The following is a 16,335-nucleotide window of genomic DNA, read 5'->3' as shown; positions in this document are numbered from 1 at the left end:
GCATTATGGACTTTACAGGAACTGGATTTGCTGCTTTCTAGACACGTATTGGCTCCCCATGCAGATATCAAGATCGAGCGTATTTTCTATAATGCTGATGCCAGTACTTCAGAAAGGCACACTTTGAGGTAAAATTTTTACTTACATACAGGCCACATACTGTAAATACGTCATATATTGTATTTATAGATAAACTTCGAATGGAACCTGGAGAAACGTTAGATTCGTTACCACATGGATTGTTTAGAAAATATATAGCATACACACAAAAATACGTCAACCCACAATTGAGTGATGAGGCTAAAGAAATCATAAAACAGTTTTATTTAACATTAAGAAAACAGTTCCAATCAGGTGATTGCAGAAATATATAATTTTATATTATAAATATTAATACGTTGAATATTATAATTATTTTTTATATTACTTTTGTGGTAAACAAAATAAATGTATTTTAGATTTCAAAATTGTTGAGACAATTGCAGCTCAAGCCAGAAGTGGAAAAGAAGTCAATATTTTCCAAAAAAGAAATACAAACTATAAGTGAACAAGTTGGTTTGGTAAAAAAAAATTTTACAAAGTGTTACAAAGCTTAAATATTCAAGGATACTTATTAAACAAAGGGCAGAATAATTTATCAGTTAGTTAGTGCCGATATTTAAAGTTATTCCTGATAAAATTTGTGGTATTTAATTATAATTTTTTTAATAAATATAATATTTTTATATTAATTTTTTATTTTGTGGTTATTTTATTATATTCTTTTACAATAAGGTCAGATATCCTCTTTTGTCAAAGAATTTCTTGGCTTCATTAACCTAAAAATTATAATTAATATTAATCATTAAATTGAAGTATGTAATTTTGCACAATGTACCATTATTAAATGGTTTCTTGAATTGCCTTTTAATTGTTTAATTAAGTGTAGATTACATTTTACTGGAACAGTTGCAAACTATATTTTCTTTTAAAATCGCGTTTCTTACAGCTTCTTCAAATTTTCTGCTGTGCAATTCCATTTTCCCAATCTTGTCAATTATTAAAACTGATTTGTCCCGAAACATCTTTATGCATAAATTTGTAACTAACACTGAAATTTATCTTACAGATTCTAAAACAGGCAATACTAAACATTCAAACTCATTTAATAAGACTGAGTATTGACCAACTTGTGGAGAATTTTTTGGCAAATTTTCATTTATGTTGAATAAATAAAAATAAAAATGATATTTATTTACTATTAAAACCTGCACCTTTTCCTGGCTAGAGAAGTCCGTTAACCGTTTAAACTAACTATGTCAAATCCAACACGAGTTCTGCCAGAGTGCACTTTTTCTTAAATACGTATTTAAAAGATATTAAATAAATTTGTTTACAGAAATTAAATTTATTGAAAACAAATAAATAAAAGTACAAAACATGTGTATTGAATTTAAATATTAAAAATTAAACATATTTTTTTCACTTATCTTGATAACTCTGGAATGAAAAGGGAACTCGAGTACATTTATCGAGAGCCACAAATAATCCTTCAAAGTGCCGCTGGTTGGCCACCCCTGGTATATAACCTTAATGAGAACACATGGAAGCGTTAGATAAATATTGAGACTCTCAATAGAAACCTCGCAAATACTAATAAGTCTGCTTGGTACCGTATTCTGTTTTAAATCCAGAAGCCAAGTACTAAGTGTAATCGTTCATTATTAATTTATAATTTAAGAGAGGCGTTGCCCTGTGTTAAATTCCCCATACAAACGCCGTCGATGACTTGAAGCAAATCTCAAAAATTTCGCAATCAATCTATTTCAAATTTTGGGTGTGGATTAATAAATGTTTGATCTTTGACATGACATAGTTTTGAGGCCGTAATATTCTTTAATAACAAATATATTAATGGCCAAACTTGAGTCATTTTCTACCATGTTTGTACAATACTAAATAAATAAAAATAAAATATACAGCATATTTTGGTAAATGTAATATTTTACGTCAAAGCTTAAATATAAAAGTTAAATATCTATTTAACAGACTGTATAGAAACAATTTTCCTATAAAAATATTGTGTTTTTTAGATTTGCTCCAAATTAGCAAAATAATAAAATTTCATACGTATACCGAATAATCACAGAAATCTGTAAGAATAAGTGATTGTGCTCTAGGAAGGGGGGTATGTCATGTGTTCCCCCATTATTCATAAATGACCTATTGACTGGACGTATTCAGGGAAATTTGTACATTTTTTTATCATTTACTATTGGAATAAAATTTAGAAACTCTTTGATTCATAACACTACTAATTTCAGAATTACAATTATATTTTATAGGAATTTAACGTAGAGAAACATATTATTTTAAAAATTAATATTTTATTAAATTGTCATTTTTTTTGTTCTCTTTTCCTGCGCTTCTCCGATGCAGGGTGGATCTAAACATTTTAATTTTCTCCCTCTTTTATTTAATAGTATCTCTTGTCCCAGACAATTAAAATTGAATCTTTCTAATATCGTAGGCATTTTGTTGATTCAAAAATCTTCATCTTTATGAATTAGTTCAACGTGAAGTTTATTTTTTGGACCTCTATATACAATAAAATAGCACAGATTAGTTCCAATATTATTTAATTGATCTTGTATCTGAAAATAATATTCTATAAGTTCTATATTATAATCGTCTCATAAGAACACTTGACTTCCACAATTTCGTCTTCTGAAAATATAGAAAATTAATAATAAAAATACACAATATAATTTATAAATATCCATAAAGAACATCTACAAATAAACTAGCAGGCTTTACAATTTTATTGTATTCTTCTTCAAATTTTTTCATTGCTATGGATACATTAATTTTCCCGTACTTTGTAGCTTCTGTAGAAAAATTATTTCTTCTTAATTTTTTTAACTATATTGTCACAGGATTCCCTTAATTTTAACATCTCCAAAATTAGAAGCAGTAAGCCGGTGCATTTATTAATAATAATTTGGGTTGTTAAATTGCCAATTGATTTTTCATATATTTAAATTGATCTAATATTTCATTTAAAATAAATAGTGAACATTGGGTAGATTCTTTATACTTCTCACCCCGTTCTAAAAGATTATCCACAATATATGATCCTATTTTCTTCAGTTTCATGTTTCTTAGTTCAAGTAAATGTAAACTTTTGATTTTTTTTCTTAGGCCAAGAGGCAACGTTTTTGGCATTTTCTGAAATTAATATTGCTTTTACTTTATTATTGTTTTCTATAATATACTATAATATATAATGTTACATGTTTCTTTGATTTTATAAATTTCATGTTTAAATTAATGTGTCACTTGTTTTTCCAATTTTATAACGTCTAAATTAATTTAACTACATAGTACAAAATAGCTCAAAGACAAGTTATGTTACAACACAAAAAAATAATAGAAATAATTCAAGAATATTAATATTTTAGGTGAACCAATAATATGAACAATATAATATGTATAACTATTTAATAAAAAAATAAAAAAAAACAAATTATCATATTTATTTTAAATACACTAAATTCGATTTGAAATGAACATAATACATTCTTCAAATAAATCAATCATAATTTCACGGGAAGAAAAACCAACAAACAATGAATACGATACAAATCCATCCAGACGCTTCCAATGGAAAACCAAGTACACAAAAATATAAAATAATATCAAAATTGTGATAGATACAAGTAAAAATTAATTAATTAATTGATCACATGAATTAACAAATATACATAACACATACGAAACAATAATACAGCAATATAAAAACAAAAATTGAATAAAAAACTTACCTTAAGAGTTTATAATAAATTACACTTTGACGACTAAAATAAGTCTAATTTGTTTCTCTGCTTGAAACTGATGTTTCTTCTACCATCAAAACTGAACTCAAAAGTCAAGTACTTCCCGAACAGAAAAATTCCATCTGTTTTGTTGGTGTTATCACATTTCACTTAAATTTCGACACGCAGGTTACATGTACTGATTTGTATATTTAAGAATTCAAAGCTAATGTCACTATTAACTTTGAGATCAATTTTTTTTAAATTAATAATAGATTTTAAATTTAAATATTTGTATATCGTATTTATTATATTTGTTTATGTGATACAATGTGATTGATTGGTTTACAACTAACTATTCGACAAAATATAACAAAAAATTGTATTTTTAATATATATTATTGTATTATATATTAATTTTATTTAATTTTTATTAATAAAAATATATTAAGAATTCATTACTATTATAAATTTCATAATCTATTTACAGCCAGTAAATTCACTATATGTAGGAGATCTCAAGTGCGGTCCTGTTAGAACCGAATGTTTATATGTTTTTGCGGCGGAGCAATTACGAGCCAAGTTTTGTTTTGCATCCTTTACGAAATCATTGTGCACGAAATGCAGCAAAAACACGCACAAGCCATATAATTAGGTCCAGAAATCATAAGAGCGGCGTCTCCCTGTATTAAATTCCCTATACGCCGCCGCCGACGACTTGGAGCAAATCTCGAAAACTACGCAATCAATCTATTTCAAATTTTGGGTGTGGATTAACAAATGTTTGATCTTTGACATGACATAGTTTTAAAGTCGTAATTTTATTTAATAACAAAGTTATTGATGGTCAAACTTAGGTCATTTTCTACCATTTTCATACAGCAAATAACTCAAAAAATAAAGAATATTTTGGTAAATGAAATATGTCATGTAAAAGCTTAGATATTTAACAAGACTGTACAGTGACAATTTTCTGAGAAAAATATTGCGTTTTTTAGATTTGCTCCAAATTAGCAAAATAATAAAATTTCATACGTAAACCGAATAATCATAGAAATCTGCAAGTATAAGTGATTGCGGCGGAGGAAGGGGGGTATGTCATGTGTTCCACACATTATTCATAGATGACCTATTGAGTGGACGTATTCAGGGAAATTTGTACATTTTTATACCAGTTATTATAGCAATAAAATTTAAAAACTCTTTGATTCATAATACTACTAATTTCACAATTATAAAGTGGCCACATGTAAGAAAGCCAATGACATGTGAGTCTGTATCACACAAGAAATTCAAAAATAATATATATTTTTTTAAAAAATATTGATAATTGATATATATTTTAAACTCATTATTTAAATAGTTATCAAATTATTAAAATAGTAAATTTTTAACCTGGAAATCTAAACAGGAAATTCGGCTTATTGTTCAATATAATTTGAATGGAATTTATAGGAATTTAACGTAGTGAAACAAATTATTTTAAAAATTAATATTTTATTAAATTGACAATTTTTTGTCCTCTTTTCCTGCGCTTCTCACCCTCTTCTATTTAATAGTATCTCTTGTCCTAGACAATTAAAATAGAATCTTTCTAATTTCGAAAATATTTTGTTATTCCAAAAATTCGTCTTTATGAATTAATTCAACAAGAAGTTTATTTTTTGGATCTGAATATACAATAAAATAGCATAGATTAGTTCCAATAATATTTAATTGATCTTATATCTGAAAGTAATATTCTATAAGTTCTATATTATAATCGTCTCATAAGAACACTTGACTTCCACAATTTCGTCTTCTGAAAATATAGAAAATTAATAATAAAAATACACAATATAATTTATAAATATCCATGAAGAACATCTACAAATAAACCAGCAGGCTTTACAATTTTATTGCATTCTTCTTCAAATTTTTTTATTGCTACCGAATCATTAATTTTCCTGTAATTCGTAGCTTCTGTAGAAAAATTATTAATTTTTTTAACTATATTGACACAAGATTCTTTTAATTTTAACATCTCCAAAATAGTAGTAGCCGGTGCATTTATTAATAATAATATGGGTTGTTAAATTGCCAATTGCTTTTTCATTTATTTAAATTGTTCTTTTTTAGTAATCTTGAATTGATCTAATATCTCATTTAAAATAAATTGTGAACATTGGGTAGATTCGTTATACTTCTCATCTCCTTCTAAAATATATGATCCTATTTTCTTCAGTTTCCTGTTTCTTAGTTCAAATAAATGTAAACTTTTGATTTTTTTCTTAGACCAAGAAGCAAATCTACGCGTATTTGGCATTTTCTAAAATTAAGATTGCTTTTATTTTATTATTGTATACTATAATATACTATAATATATAATCGTACATGCTTCTTTGATTTTAAATTTCATATTAAAATTATGTGTCACTTGATTTTCCAATTTTATAAAGTCTAAGTTAATTTAACTACATAATACAAAATAGCTCAAAGACAAGTTATGTAACAACACGAAAAAATAATAGTAATAATTCAAGAATATTAATATTTTAGGTGAACCAATAATATGAACAAAAAAAAACTATATATGCAATTAATAAAAAAAAACGAACTATCATATTTATTTTAAATACACTAAAGTCGATTTGAAATGAACATAATACATTCTTCAAATAAATCAATCTTTATTCATAATTTCACGGGGAGAAAAACTAACAACAATATCAAAATTGTGACAGATACAAGTAAAAATTAATTAATTAGTTGATGACATGAATTAACAAATATACATACACATACACAACAATAATACAGCAATATAAAAACTAAAATTGAACAAAAAACTTACCTTTAAAAGTTTATAACAAATTACACTTTGTCTGATGACTAAAATAAGACTAATTTGTTTCTCTGCTTGAAACTGATGTTTCTTCAACCGCCAAAACTGAACTAAAATTTCTAAGTCAAGTACTACCCGAACAGAAAAAATCCATTTGTTTTGTTATTACATTTCACTTAAATTTCGACCCAAAAAATTACACGCAGGTTACATGCACTGATTTGTATAACTCATCACTTTGAGGATGCGGAAGTAAGAGTTTGAAGTAAATTCAAATTCAGAGCTAGGGTCACTATTAACTTTGAGATCATTTTTTTTTAATTAATAATAGAATTTAAATCGGTTTTCGTATTTGTATAACGTATTTATTATATTTGTTTATATGATAAAATGTGATTGGTTAGGTTAGTTGTATAACTATACGACAAAATATCACAAAACTTATTAGCACTAAAAAAAGTTAATAATTGTATACTTTATTATATTTTTAATATATATTATTATTATTATATATTAATTTTATATAATTTTTATTAATAAAAATATATTAAGAATTCATTACTATTATAAATTTCATAACCTATTTAAAACCAGTAAATTCACTATATGTAAGAGATCTCAAGTGCGGTCCTGTTCCATGCAAAAAAATTGCAGACGAACATTTTAGAACCGAATGTTTGTTTGATTTCGTGGCGGCACCACATTACGGGCTATGTTTTGTTTTGCATCCTTTAGTAAACGCCACTCATAATATTGACGACTGAGCAATCTTTTCAAAACCCCCCACAAAATAGCGATTGTTCAGTTAAGGTTGTTCCGTGGTCACGAAAGGATCGTTCGGTGAACCAAATTCTACGCAATTGGTCCGTAAGAAACTAACCCAACACTCAGTTTTTCGGTGAGTAGAATACACTTTAGCACATTCATAACATGTATATATTATTCATCCAGAGGCGTAGAACGTAAATCAGACAATTTTGTATATAGACTGTTTTAGTTCATACTTCTAGTAAAAAAATCTAAATATTTAATGAGAGTTGTAATTTTTTATTTTTTATATTGTATTTTAAGAAATTTTAATTAAACTGAAGTGCATTTTGAATCGGATATTAATGTGTACGACTTTTGTAGTTACGATTATGATTGTTTAATTCGTTATTATAGCATCTAATTGTTGTCTTACTTCTAACATATTTATTTTTAAGAGAAATTTTAATTAGTTATGATATAATATATTGGTAATTAAGAATTATATTCATATCGTACGAAAGTATTACAGTTTTTTACCATATCGCATTCGACATTAGAAGTTCCAAAATAAATTCTAACCAATAAATGTTCTATCAATATTAATGAAATATATAATATTTCTATAAACAACAATAATAAAAAGTTCACACATTTAAAAATTAAAATATATTAAAAACTCAAAATTAGTAGGGAGAATAACAATAGTAGTTAGGGCAAAGCGGTTTCTGGCCCACTGACCAATCACAGCGCTCGCCCCTCCCCTTTTGTGTGGATGCCACGCCCCCTGCTCTGTTGGAGGTGTGGTCTATTGTTGTAGACTAATGAGATGTAAGGGGGTGTTACTTGTTGTGGATGGAGACCAATAGGGAATTAGTTTTATTTGCATTCCTGGCCAATGAGAACTCTTGAAATTTTGCAAAGTTAAGTTGTCGAGCAATGGGAATGCGTGAATAATTTGACATGTGACTTATCCCCCCAAAAAAGTTGATGTCACTGAACATGTGTGACTTATATAGAAAGCCCCGCCCACTCAACGACGAATGAGAAGAAAAAAGCATAATAAAACACACACAATTATTTAAATACATTTATTTCAATTATTATTATTATTAATTACACACACACATACACAACCTTCAATGCTTCCTTTGACATAAAAAATCTGCATATTTATCCCAAATCCTATCACTTATGTCTATTAATTCTTTAAAATTAACTAATCCAACATTACTAATGTAAGGTACATAATTATAATTATTATTATTACTTATATATTCCTGACAAGTATCTAATAATTGACCACAACCACAAGAACAGTACAGTGCTAAATTTACAAGATAATCAAATTTTTCTTTACTTATTTTTTCTTTCAGTTCCTCCAACTCATCCATCCATGTGTTGTTTCTGTCAAAATCTGCTGCTCTTGTTGCTGCTGTTCCCCTTCCTTTACATCTATTCCATTTTTTTAAAAACCTTTCTAACTTTTTAACAGTCTTATTTGTTTGGCTTCTAGTTCTAATATTCATGATAATTTCCGCACGCACCTTTATCATGCACTAACACCACCACCACCGTCGCTGCTGCTGCTGCTGCTGCTTCTGTTGTTGTCGCTGTGCATATTTGACTGCGAATGCGAAATTAATACGTACCGGAGTACCTTGAAGCACGTACACCTGTTTATTAAGAGCAATGATCCAGACACATATGGAACAAGTTGACCTCGATATTAAAATGATACGTTTATTTCTTGTCCTACTACTTCGTTATAGTTATTTATATTGATCGATCAGATCATTGGCTTTTTGAATACATATCCTTATGTGAAAACAATTGCATGTGTCGGGACCGTCGATGGCGTCTGGAGTGGACCAGCAACATCCAGTAAAGTGAAATTTCTGTTGATGCTGTTGCTCCGATGACTCCCCATCATCATAACAATGTTCCAGTTGTTTTTTAATATAAAGCAGTTTATTTTTAATACAGTAACACAATGATTTTTCTTTCTCCGTTAATAGTTGTTCTATTTTGCGAATCGTTTCACTCACTGTTTCCATGCTTGCTTGGTTCATCATACAAATTTATAATTTTAAGTTTCTTAATTTCATCAACAACTCACGTTTCAGTACATATAAATTAATGTCTTGTTGAAGTTTTCTCAATTTTCCCAAATGTATTTCACTTTTAAATATCAATTCTTTTCTTCTATCAGTAGTTGTAGTAGTAGTAGTAGTAGGATACATCAAAAACATACTGAGAAAAAAATCAATAAAGCATCATGTATTTATTGAATTCGTTGAACTTTTGTTTTCTCCCCACCACAGATCTTTACACCATCATGAGTATTCTTTTCCTTTGCACAACCAATTATTCCTTTTAAGAAATTCGTAGAAATATTTCACCTCCATTTGTGGGCAGTGGGGAGGTGATTTAGTTCTAATCAATTGGTTGTGCCGTGAACAATTTTGATCAGCAGCTACAGTGGCACTGTGATTATAACTTTTAATTAATATATCTAATTTTGGACATCCAAATTCCTCAATATTAAAACTTAGATGTTCATAATTTATTTTATTTAAATAAGTCTTTTCACAAGTACCACCTTTGTAAGCTATCTTCCCATTCACAGACTCGGCGGTACGGCAAAGGTCCTCCAATATAGAAAAAATTTCATTAGATTCCAAATCATCTTTGTAATCTTTGAAATCTAATCCATGCAGGTGATTCCTTAACCATACCGCCGTTCGGCGATCTTTATCAGACAGGGATCTGAACGAACCCACTTTAAAATAATGTAAATACGTACGTTCAGTATCCGTGTCTAGTATAGCCAATTCTTTGGGAAGAAACTCTTTGTTCACGTTGAACCCATCCATATCTATAATGTACTTGATATACATTTTGCTGCTGTTGGTGTTGCGGTTCCTGTTGCGTTTGCAGTTGCAGTTGCTGTTGCTGTTGCGGTTCCTGTTGTTGTTGTTGCGTTTGCAGTTGCTGTTACTGTGGCGGTTCCTGTTGCTGTTGTTGTTGCGGTTGCAGTTGCTGTTGTTGTTGTTGTGGTTAGCACATACGTATGTACATACACTTACTGTGTGAATATTTTTTATGATAGTAATTCTGTAAGTCTGGGCTCGCTATTTATATAGAAATATGGTCCGCAAAAAAGAAAAAAAATTAAAAACCAGTGTAAATTGGATCCATAACTTGATTAATAAATCGTACAGCAGCTGCACTTGCAGTGTACTGTTTTAAAATCTGGTTTTATTAAAAAAAGAAAAAACGGTAGGTAGCATCTGGGGGAGCATGCAGATATAAATTGAACACATTTTTTAGAAATGAATCAGTTCGAAGAGAAACAAATATCCATCGACAACAATTTTGCAATTGTCTGTATTTGAGTTTGTATCTGTCTGCGTTATAAACATAAAAATGTAAGTATTTTTTCTTTTTATTATTTTTTTGTGTGTTTTATATGTCTCTTTAGTTACAATAAATATTTGTAGAACAATGAATGTAAACGCAATTAATTCGAAGGTTCAATTGAAGAAATATTCACCAATAAGAAGTTTGGAAAAACAAAAAAAATATATTATAAGGGATATGCATATAGTGGACAGTAAATATGGAAAAAACAGTACAAGTTGAATTGGATGATGAAATAGTTTATCTACCCAAAAGACTAGTACCCATAGTAGAGGCTGAAATCTCCAAATTTAAACCTGACAAATATTCACTTATATATAAAGCAGACTTGCCTCACAATACGGTTGATATTGAAATAATAGAAAATTAATTTATTTTTAATTGTAAAAATATGATAACCAATAATTGTAATAATATCTGTGAAATTAGTAATGTATGCGATGAAATAGTTAATACAATTAATCATGCAGTTACTATAATGAGTAAATCACAAATTGAAAAATGGAAAAAAATAATTAATAGTAACATTAAACTAATATTGCAAACGATAAAACAAGAAGATTTAAGTATTAGCACAAAAAGAAAGTTATATGCTAATATAAACTTAATGAAAACATATAAAAAACAATTGATATTTAAACAACATGATGCCACGAGATGCGATAAAAAAGAAAAAAAAAATCGTGTTTGTTGGCAAACGTTAAATACATGCTTTAATTCTCGCATACAAACAGGTATTATTATTAATTTGCAACATAAAGATGTTATTCATTTTTTCAATGATAGCTTTCTTTTATTTAGACGTAATATTAAAAAATTGCTTAAAACACATAGGATAATAAAATTAAACTCCTGTTTTAGCGGCGCATTTCTTAATTCTAATGGGGAAAGTCAAATTAAATATTTCAATACTAAAAATGAGATTTTGGATTTAGGGTCTGACTTAAAAAAATGGTTTGTTGAACATATTGTAGATAAAATTTTGAATAAATTAGAAGAGTTTCAAGAACGTGATAGTGGATGGGCTTTACATAGGATTTTAAACCTTGAAATAAATGTGAATAAATATGAAATGGGGAATGGTGGTTCATCCTTTTTGCAACTACCTAAATTCATAAAAAATAGAAAAGATTGTATTAATGTTCAAAATTCAGATGAATTTTGTTTTGCATGGTCAATAGTTTCAGCTCTGTTTCCATCTCGAGGTAAACCATATAGAACATCCTCATATCCACATTTTGATGAAGTTTTAAATTTATCTAACATTGAGTTTCCAATTTCAATGAGAGCCATTGGAAAATTTGAAAAAATGAATAAAATATCTATTAATGTATATACTTTAGATGAGGATGAGGGTGGTAAGAAAAAAAATAGTTCCATGATGGTGGTTCCGTGTCGTTTGACTGAAGAAAAATTATATAGACATGTTAATCTATTAATATTTCACAATAAATACAATCAATCTGAAATTGATGATGATGATGATGATGATGATGATGATTTACGATATCATTATGTCTATATTAAAAATCTTTCAAGATTAGTATCGTGTCAATTATCCAATAGTCACAATCAAGTGCACATTTGCGATCGATGTTTAAATTATTTTAGTAATACAAATAAATTAAAAGACCACATTGAATATTGTAATAAAAATAACAAATATAAAGTAAGTTTTCCAGATTACAAATATATAAGTTTTAGAAATTATATTAATAAGGAAAAAGTTCCATTCATTATTTATGCTGATTTCGAAACAATTCTCTCACCATTTACTGATGATGATAATGATGATGGTGAAAATTTGATTAATACTAGACGTTATCAAAAGCATGAGTTGTTTAATGTAGGATTTTATGTTAAGTGTTCATATGACGATAGTTTATCATTTTATAAAAGTTATCGTAGCAAGAGTGATTGTATGCTCTGGTTTAATAGCCAACTGAAAACAATTTCTCAATTTGTAAAGGAAAAAATGATACATATTGAACCCATGATCGACAATAATAATTTATCATCATCATCATCATCATCATCATCTTCTATTTGTCATATTTGTCAAGTTCCCTTTATGCAACATTCAATTGTTGTTCGAGATCATTGTCATTTTACAGGAAAATTTCGCGGTGTGGCACATCAACATTGTAATTTAAATTATAAAACCAAATTTATGATTCCAGTTGTCTTTCACAACTTATCCGGTTACGATGGACATTTTATAATAAAAGAAATGGTAAATTTTGATAAAATAACTGTGTTGCCTAAAAACAAGGAAAAATACATTTCTTTTTCAATTGTTGACGAGAATACAAATATTAGATTTAGATTTATCGATTCATTTAGATTTATGTCAACAAGTTTGGCAAAGTTGGCATCAAATTTAGAAACGAAACCCATTCTAGATACGGAATTTGCGAATGTATCTGATGAAAATTTATATTTGTTATACAAAAAGGGTCATTTTCCATATGACTATTTGGATTCATATAATAAATTGTCGATGGAACATTTACCATCCATCGAACATTTTACAAACCACTTAAACGATTGTAATAGATTTAGCAATGAGGATTATCTACATTATCAAAACGTTTGGCGTGCATTTAACATTAAAAATTTAGGTGAGTATTCGGACTTATATTTAAAAACTGACGTACTATTATTAACGGATGTATTTGAAGAGTTTCGCAATAATTGTCATAAAAATTATAAATTGGATCCTGCACACTATTATACATTACCAGGATATTCCTGGGATGCTATGTTATATTATACTAAATGTTCGTTGGAATTAATTCAAAATGTCGATACTGTGTTGTTTGTGGAGAGGGGGTTGAGAGGTGGAATCAGTCAATGTTCTCATAGATATGCGACTGCTAATAATAAATATATGAATGAAGATTATGATTCAGAGAGTCCAAGTAAATTTTTGATGTACTTTGACGTAAATAATTTATATGGTTGGGCAATGTGTCAACCTTTACCCTATAGAAATTTCGAACGGATCGATGTCAATGGTGATTTCGATGTTTTACAAGTTGCCGACGATTCGGATATTGGATATATTTTAGAAGTTGATTTGGATTATCCTCAACACTTGCACGACACGCATTCCGATCTGCCATTTTGTCCGCAATCTCTTATACCACCAAATTCAAAATTACCTAAACTACTTGTCACTTTACATCCTAAGAAGAATTACGTCATTCATTATCGAAATTTAAAGCAAGTGATGCGTTTTGGTCTGGTGCTGAAGAAAATTCATAAAATTTTAAAATTTAATCAATCTTGTTGGCTAAAACCGTACATCGAATTAAATACAATGTTTAGACAGGGAGCTCGAAACGATTTTGAAAAAGATCTTTTTAAACTGATGAATAATGCAGTGTTTGGAAAAACAATGGAAAACGTACGAAAATATCGAAATATTAAATTGGTTACATGTTGGGAGGGTCGTTATGGTGCCAAAAATTTGATTAGTGCCCCCGTTTCCATAGTCGCACCATCTTCCATGAAAATTTAATGGCCATAGAACTTAACAAATTAGATGTGGTATTTAATAAGCCCTTTTACATTGGCATGTCCATTTTAGACTTATCAAAAGTATGTCTTTACGAATTTCACTATAAGGAAATGATTCCTCATTTTAATAATAATAATTTAAAATTATTATATGTCGATACAGACAGTCTTATATATCGAATTGAATGTGAAGATGTCTATAAGGATTTTATCAAGTTAAATTTAAATTTATTTGATACCAGTGACTATCATGCAAACAATGTTTACAATATTCCTTTGACTAATAAAAAAGTGGTGGGTTTAATGAAGGATGAATTAAATGGAAACATCATGACTCATTTCGTTGGTTTGCGATCTAAAATGTATTCATTTAAATTTATTGAAGGTAGCAGCACTAGCAGCAGCAGCAGCAGCAGCAGCTGCTGCTGTCATGATAATAGTAATAACAAATCTGTTAAATGCGTTAAAAAAGCTAAAGGAGTTAAAAGTAATATTATAAAAAATTCTATAACTTTTGATGATTATGTAGAATGTCTAAATAAAAAAAAAAGAACTATATATCAATCAAAATTTAATTAGATCAAATAAGCATAATATTTATAGTATTACACAGAAAAAAATTGGTTTATCATATTTTGATGATAAAAGATATAATAATGTTGATGATGATGATTTTGCTACCCTATCTTGGGGGCATTATAGTATAGAAACACATGTATAATAATAATAATAACAATATATGTATGTATTAATAAAATTGTTAATAAAAACACTGTTGTTTTTTTTTATATATCTTTACACATGTATAATAATAATAATATATGTATGTATGTATGTATTAATAAAATTGTTAATAAAAACACTGTTGTTTTTTTTTATATCTTTATTTAAATTATTTACAATATTCCATATCCAATAGTACTTGATCCTTGAAAAATATCAAACATTCGGTGAAACAGAAACTTTCAAGACTGTCATTAACATTGGAAAAGACTTCTAATGCCTTAATCCAAGGTACATCACCACCACTACCACCATCACAACCACCATCATCACTATTCTTATACAGATCATTTAAATTTCGTAATACATTATAATAATATTCGTAGAAATTAAGATTTCTTAATAGGTTCACCTTTTTTGCTACAAGATGTTTGTATGTACTTAGAATTTTTTTCACATCTGACACACATAAATCGAAAAATATGTTGTATTTTTCACATATTTTAATTATTTTTTTATGATGATGATAATGATGTTGATCATTGGTTAATGAGACACAAACATAAATGCTTTCGTTAACATAACATTCTCTCATAATGTTGTTGTTGTTGTTGTTGTTCAGTTGTATAAAGTCTTCACATATCGCCTCCGACAATATTTCCATGAGATCATCCCATTCTACTGTAGTAAATGAAATTTTTATATCTCTGTTAAATTTATCCTGCAGTTCTATAACAATTCGAAAATTATTGAATTTATTCAATCCACATGTAATTTGAGTTGTCTGATTGATATCATAAGTGGATTTTATAAGAAGATTTTGCGATGGATCATAATTATCATCACCATCATCATCTTGCAGGTTTTCATAATCTCCTCTTCTTTTTCTTCTTTTTCCTTCTCCCCCTCCTCCTCCTCCTCCTCCTCCTCCTCCTCCTCCTCCTCCTCCTCCTTGACTCATACCATCACTTTTAATATCACCACAAGTTTGAAAAGCAGCAGCAGCAGCATCAGCATCAGCAGCACTATCCATCATCATTATTATTATTATTACTATTATTTCTACGAGCGACGCTACTAGACTGTGAAATAAATCTAAATAAAATTATTAATTTTTTCATGACCCCCCCCACTTCCCTTCTTCCACCACCCCTCTCTCTCTTTGTTTACAACAAATCGTTTTTATTAACCCAACTGTTTTGGTTGGTTGGTAAACCAAACCATTTCACGTAGGCCTTATTACCCTTTCGTTTAAGGACTTTTTCCACAAGATAAATGTCGGGATATTTTGCTAGTTGCAAT

Source organism: Aethina tumida, chromosome 6 (assembly GCF_024364675.1).
Source record: "Aethina tumida isolate Nest 87 chromosome 6, icAetTumi1.1, whole genome shotgun sequence".
NCBI classification, from domain to species: Eukaryota; Metazoa; Arthropoda; class Insecta; order Coleoptera; family Nitidulidae; genus Aethina; species Aethina tumida.
The sequence above is the reverse complement of the archived record's forward strand: the minus strand, read 5'-3'. Positions refer to the sequence as shown.